Source organism: Leopardus geoffroyi, chromosome D3 (assembly GCF_018350155.1).
Source record: "Leopardus geoffroyi isolate Oge1 chromosome D3, O.geoffroyi_Oge1_pat1.0, whole genome shotgun sequence".
Taxonomy (NCBI): domain Eukaryota; kingdom Metazoa; phylum Chordata; class Mammalia; order Carnivora; family Felidae; genus Leopardus; species Leopardus geoffroyi.
In genome coordinates this window covers 53,300,697-53,306,696 of record NC_059339.1, presented here as the reverse complement: position 1 = coordinate 53,306,696, position 6,000 = coordinate 53,300,697, and positions in this window count along the sequence as shown.

Below are 6,000 nucleotides of genomic sequence, written 5' to 3'. Positions count from 1 at the left end.
TCATTGGATTTAGAACAATGCACGTTACATTTCCAAAAATGTTTTTTGCAAATAGGGTCACATTCACGGGTTCTGGGAGGGCATATCTTTGGGGGGCCACCATTCAACCCACTAGAAGGGGAGTTGTGGTAAGACATTAAGCAGGTGAGTAGGCAGGACTTCCCATCTGATATTGTGAGATCACAGCATTGCTTGTTTATAACAGTTTATGGTTCACTGATATTCAAATATTTGTCACTTACTTGATGTTTATTTCAGTCTATGCAGTCTTTCCTCATTTTATACTTGTGTGGTTTGGTTTTGTCCTGACAAGACAAGTCAATTGTTTTATTTTATTATTATTTTTTAATGTTTATTATTTATTTATTTTTTAATTTTAATGTTTATTTTTGAGAGAGAGCATGAGCAGGGGAGGGGCAGAGAGGGAGACACAGAATCTGAAGCAGGCTCCAGGCTCTGAGCTGTCAGCACAGAGCCCAACGTGGGGCTTGAACTTGAGAACAGCAAGACCATGACCTGGGCTGAAGTCTGATGCTCTATGGACTAAGCCACCAAGGCGCCCCAAGGCAATTGTTTTAATCAGAAAAGCACACTTTCCTTTACACATTTCTTTCATTTTTTTTTTTTAAAGTTTATTTACTTATTTTGAGAGAGAGAAAGGGCAAGCAAGGAAGGGGCAGAGAGCGAAGGGGAGAGAAAGAATCCCAAGCAGATCCCGCACCGTCAGCACAGAGCCCTCTGCAGGGCTTGAACTCACGAACTATGAGATCGTGACCTTGAGCCGAAACCAAGAGTCAGCTACTTAACCAACTGAGCCACCCAGGTGCCCCAAACATTTCTTACCTCTTAAAGATGAAAAGTCCCTGAGTTGCTGTTGGTAGTCTTTGAGTTTGAACCTAAATTTTTCTACTTGCCTAGAACTTGTTTTATATTGTTGATATCCTAGAGACATCATTTTCCTACTAATGTCTTTGTGGATTGATTTTCATTGAAGTATTAAAACCCTTCTATAATTAATGAATTTTCTTTGGCCCTCTGTGTTTCAGAATGACAAATAATATCTAATGTACCTTAGATGAGAAAGATTCCAGTGGGATGTATATTTACAGGCTGTTAATGCTCATTGTCACATATCCCAATGCCCATGGGTTTTTAAATTAGAATAAAGAAAAGGCTCTTTTTCTGAAATGGGGTTAATGACGAAATGAAATAAATTACTTTCTCATGGAATTAAAGAATATTAGAGGTGAAGGTTTCTGTTGATTAATCTAATCTAGCTCATACATTTTACAAGCTAGGAAGCTGATGCAAGAGAGACTGACTTGTCAAAGACCACCCAGCCAGAGAGTAAAGCGAGAGCACTAGATCTAGGGATCATCCCATTGACCTTTACTGCTTAAAGGTAAATTTGCAACAGTTTTGCAGATTACGTACATAGGTGGAAACCCTGATGAAATGAAAATTGTATTTAAAATAGGAGTTCCTATTTCATAATGATGCATCTAGAATGACAAACCTGATCTTATCCTTCTTCAGTTGCTTATTCCCAAACCAGAGGATGGCTTCTCTTCCACCACCATTTTGTATCTTTCTAATTAAATACATTAATTGAATAAATGCATCCTTTGCTTTCTGATATTATTTTGTATTTCCTTCTGCCAATATCTCCCAATATCTTCTACTGAACTCCTTTCTTGTCATAGTTTCTCTTAACATTTTATTTTTTCCCCAAAACTCTATTTAATATGTTTTACTATTTTCCTTCCATGGAATAAGTGGGAAGGTCAGAGGTTGGGGTGAAATGAAGAAGAAATGTGGAAAAGAATAAAGAGAGAGAGAGAGAGAGAGAGAGAGAGAGAGAAAGATTTCTTTCTAACTTTCTATTTCTTTTGTTTTCAGGTGTCATTTTTCCCCAATGTTTTGCATAAACAAATAGAACTACATGTGCATCAATAAGAAACTTATGAACTAAGTGTTCCCAAAATTTGGCTTGTATCAGAATCTCCTCTGAACACTCTTAAAAATATGGTGAGTCCCAAGCTGGGCCTTATGAATCTAAATATGTATAAGCTGGACATTGGCAGCAGGGTAATTACTAAATTTACATGAGCGTAAGGAATGTAAACTGAAATTTGCTTAGTGCATTAAAGCACTTCATGATAAATCTGTGTGAAGGAGTACTATATAGCCATCAAAATGTAGAGTGATATTAATTGACATTGACAAATGCCCATAATCTGGGGCATGAAGGTTACGGACAAGCTGGTGCCACTGGTGAAGGTCTCTCTGCTCATCAAGGTTACCTGAAACCTTGGGTAGAAGAGGAAAGGAGGATAGCAGCTGAGGAGAAAAAGCAGGACGAATGGAAACAGAATGAGAGAAAACTGGCAGACGCCCAAGATGACAGCATGCTAAAGTGAGCCTGCCTTTGTCTGGAAGAGTGTGCATGAATAAAGTTTTCCGTGTTATGTGATGCTTTCCAAAAAAAAAAAAAACAAAAAAAAAACCATCATCTGTTGAGTGAAAGGTCAAGTTAAAGCATGATCAGGTTTAATATGATCTCATTTATTTTAATGCATATCATATATGTAATATAATATATAGCATATATGCTATGTAGAATATTATATTACATGTATGCATATAAGTATAATGTCTGATAAACTACAGAGCCAGTATACTGTTGTATTGGAGACTCAATACAGTTCTGTTTTCAAATTTTCATAATGAGTCTATTATGAACCATGCATAATTGGGGGAAAATATTAAAATAAGAAGCTGCCTAAAGCTCCTGTCCTTAAATGACAATGTCAAGGAAACTTCTGAGGAGGCTTAAATTAATTAATACCATTTAAATAATTTACTACTGTGAAAAATGTTTTATTCATTTCTTTCCCGAGCTTACTCTTTTCAAACATTCTAAATTACAGGTGGAACATGTTTAACTTAGCTCATAAATTAACCTCTTCATCTAGAACAGGGAGGAATACAAATATCTGTGCCCATATTTTTTATTGTGGTCAAAGCTGTAACTCTTAATGAGGCCAGTTGATCAACATCTATGAGTGAGAAATTAATAAAATGATCATCGTTCAAGCCAGAAACCTTGTTTGGGTTATAGGTACTAGTGAAATATTTTACTAAGTTCGAACACTATGGTCTCTTGGAACATCAGTGAATATTTTATTAAAGAGGAAAAACAGATTCTGGTTTCCTCAGTGGCATTAACTATTTAAAAACAAGAAATGTAAAAATAAATCAATTAACTATTTCTCACAGATAAGGGTCTGGTTAATCATTTTGGGTCCCTGAGTAAAAAGTTCAGAAAACAAATGGACTTTCAGATTCTTATTGGCAAGGAAAATGGTTTCCTAGATACTGTGCTATGCAGCCACTCTTACGAAGAGGGAAAAAACACAGACAAGCAGTGACTGCTTATGTTTCTCTGTGTTTTCCTTCTTCCTTTCTTCCACCTCCCCGGTATATATCAAGGTGCACGAAGAAGTGTCCACTCAACATAGATGTTAATCGATAGGCAACTCTTGCAATTTAAGCATGTGAACATGGTTAATGTTTTAGAGTTCTCACGGAACACCCAGAAAGCTTCTCCTCCGGTATTAGTAGAGTCCTCAGATTTATCTTAATGATGCTGCTATTGTTTCTCACTAGGTCTGTTTATGTACTTTCAGCTAAGGAATACTAAGCCTAAAACAGGCGTGAGCATATTGTTATTGGTTATTACCATTAAAGTTTCTAGAAGACATTAATGTGAGTAATAGGAAATATGGAAATAATCAGAGATTCTTTTGAAGTTGCATAAGGTTCTTGATAGTAAATGTGTTATGTATATGATATATACATTAATTTTATACATATAATTAATGTACATATATGCGTATATATACATCTAATACATTTATACACACATCTGTGTGTGTTTCCCCTGTGAACAGCATTATATTTTTTATAAGGTTGGAGGAATTAGGATGTGAAACTTCATGAAATCTAATGTTATTGAGCATTTACTGTGTTCTATACTCGTCTTATTTAATCATTGTTACTACCTGTCTCTGTATATTTCAAGGAACTAAAAACATGATTCTCATTCCAATATAGAATGAATATATACTAAAGATTTATTAACTCAATGAGCAAATCAACAACATAATAAAGCTGTTCAAAAAGCATTTTGAGGAACTGGGTATTTACAGACACATAAGACAACAGAATAAAACTGATCTTGAGGGCAGTAAAAAAATATCTTTTCTTTGGAGCTATCTTTTCCACCTGACAGAAATTACTTGCAGTTCCATTGTGTCTGCCTTCAAATTAACATACCACTTCACAGAGTCTAAGATCTTAATTTATGTACAAGTCAAACACAAAGGTCTGTATGAAAATCAAACAAAGAAATGTTACCTTAGCTCACGAAATAATCCGTGGATAGGCTGGCTAAACAATGCCCAGTAGGATACTGAAAGTGTATCTTCACTTTCCCTGCCTTAGAGCCAAGCTTTAGATAATAACTTTTAATGTACTCTAATGTGTAAGTACTTTCATTATCCTCATTAATTTGTTAGGAGTTAAGAAAAAATATCAGACTCAAATATGCTAAGTCACATATATTTTACAAGGTAGTAAAAAGATTGGAGTTTGAGGTCAGCTCAACTTTATATTCCCATCTATAAACTGAGAAAAGCTATATTCATATAGCACCATATTTATTACTTGACTTTTGTCTTATTTATCTTATTTGACTGATTTGGTATTGTGTTGTATCATGAATTTTAAATGACAGTCTATGGCCAATTCTTTTGGTAGGGGAATAGAATATTAATATAGTGTTATAACTATAAAGATTTGACTTTGTATGCCTACGTCATACATTTCTCTATACATCTCTTATACCTCTTTCAAATGGCAAATTAATTACTAATCATGTGACTCTTTTCATGTCCCTAAAACTCTGGGCCAGTCAGCCCAGTTGATTATTGTATGTGACAAATGAGGTCATTAGGGGTTGCTTAGCTTTAATATGGAAAACACAAACAAACAAACAAACAAACAAAACAGAAAAAAACCCTCTTCAATGGCCATGGCCTGCGTCCCTAAACCAACTGGTTAAGTCACAAATATGTTGGTCAGGAGAGAGCAAAAGCCTACACATTATGTCTTCTAAAGATGCTATCTGTCATCAGTCTTAGAAAAACAAATCCAGTTTTGTTAATCATATGTTTTGTTAGTTTTTGTAAATATCCTACATCCACTTGAAAAAATGTTTCACTTTTTTTTGGCACTTATGTGGTGTATATATTTCAATAATGCAATTTATTAAAAAAAAAGAAGGCCATATCCAAATACCTATTTATGAGTACAAATATTTGGAAAAGGCATAACAACAACTGTACTGAGAATATATACAGGACTTTTTTTGAAATAAAAAAAGACGTTCTGTGCTGTTTTATGAAAGATCTTGGGTTTGCTTAACCGATTCTATTATTTGTCTATATCTTGAAGCCCTTTAAATTCTTCAGATTAGTAATTAATTGTAAAATTATCATGAATTATTATTATTATGTGTACTTGATAGTCTATGTATCATTTACCCCAAGAATTTTCTAGGGCCAGCTTTCTACATTCAGTTTTTGTTGCTGTCATTAATGTTGTTTTTGCAGAAAATAGAAACAACAAAGAAGGATTAAAATTCCAGGCCTGGCTATATGATTTATTATGATGGAAAAAGTCTGATAGCCTCTTCTGAATCACAACACACTGGCTATCAATTCCCAGAATATTGAAACCTCTTAACCCTGCTGATATGAAAAAGAGCCAATGCAAAGCAGTTGAGCTCAGAGCTTTACATATTCCTCCATATGAATTCTTAGACATTTGCGGAATACCTGAGTCAGACCTGTCCTTGAATACATTTATTTGCCTCTCCTCGAGTTCTATATATATCACACAGCTCCCCAGGCATCCTAGAGCTCTAGCTGTTTAGGC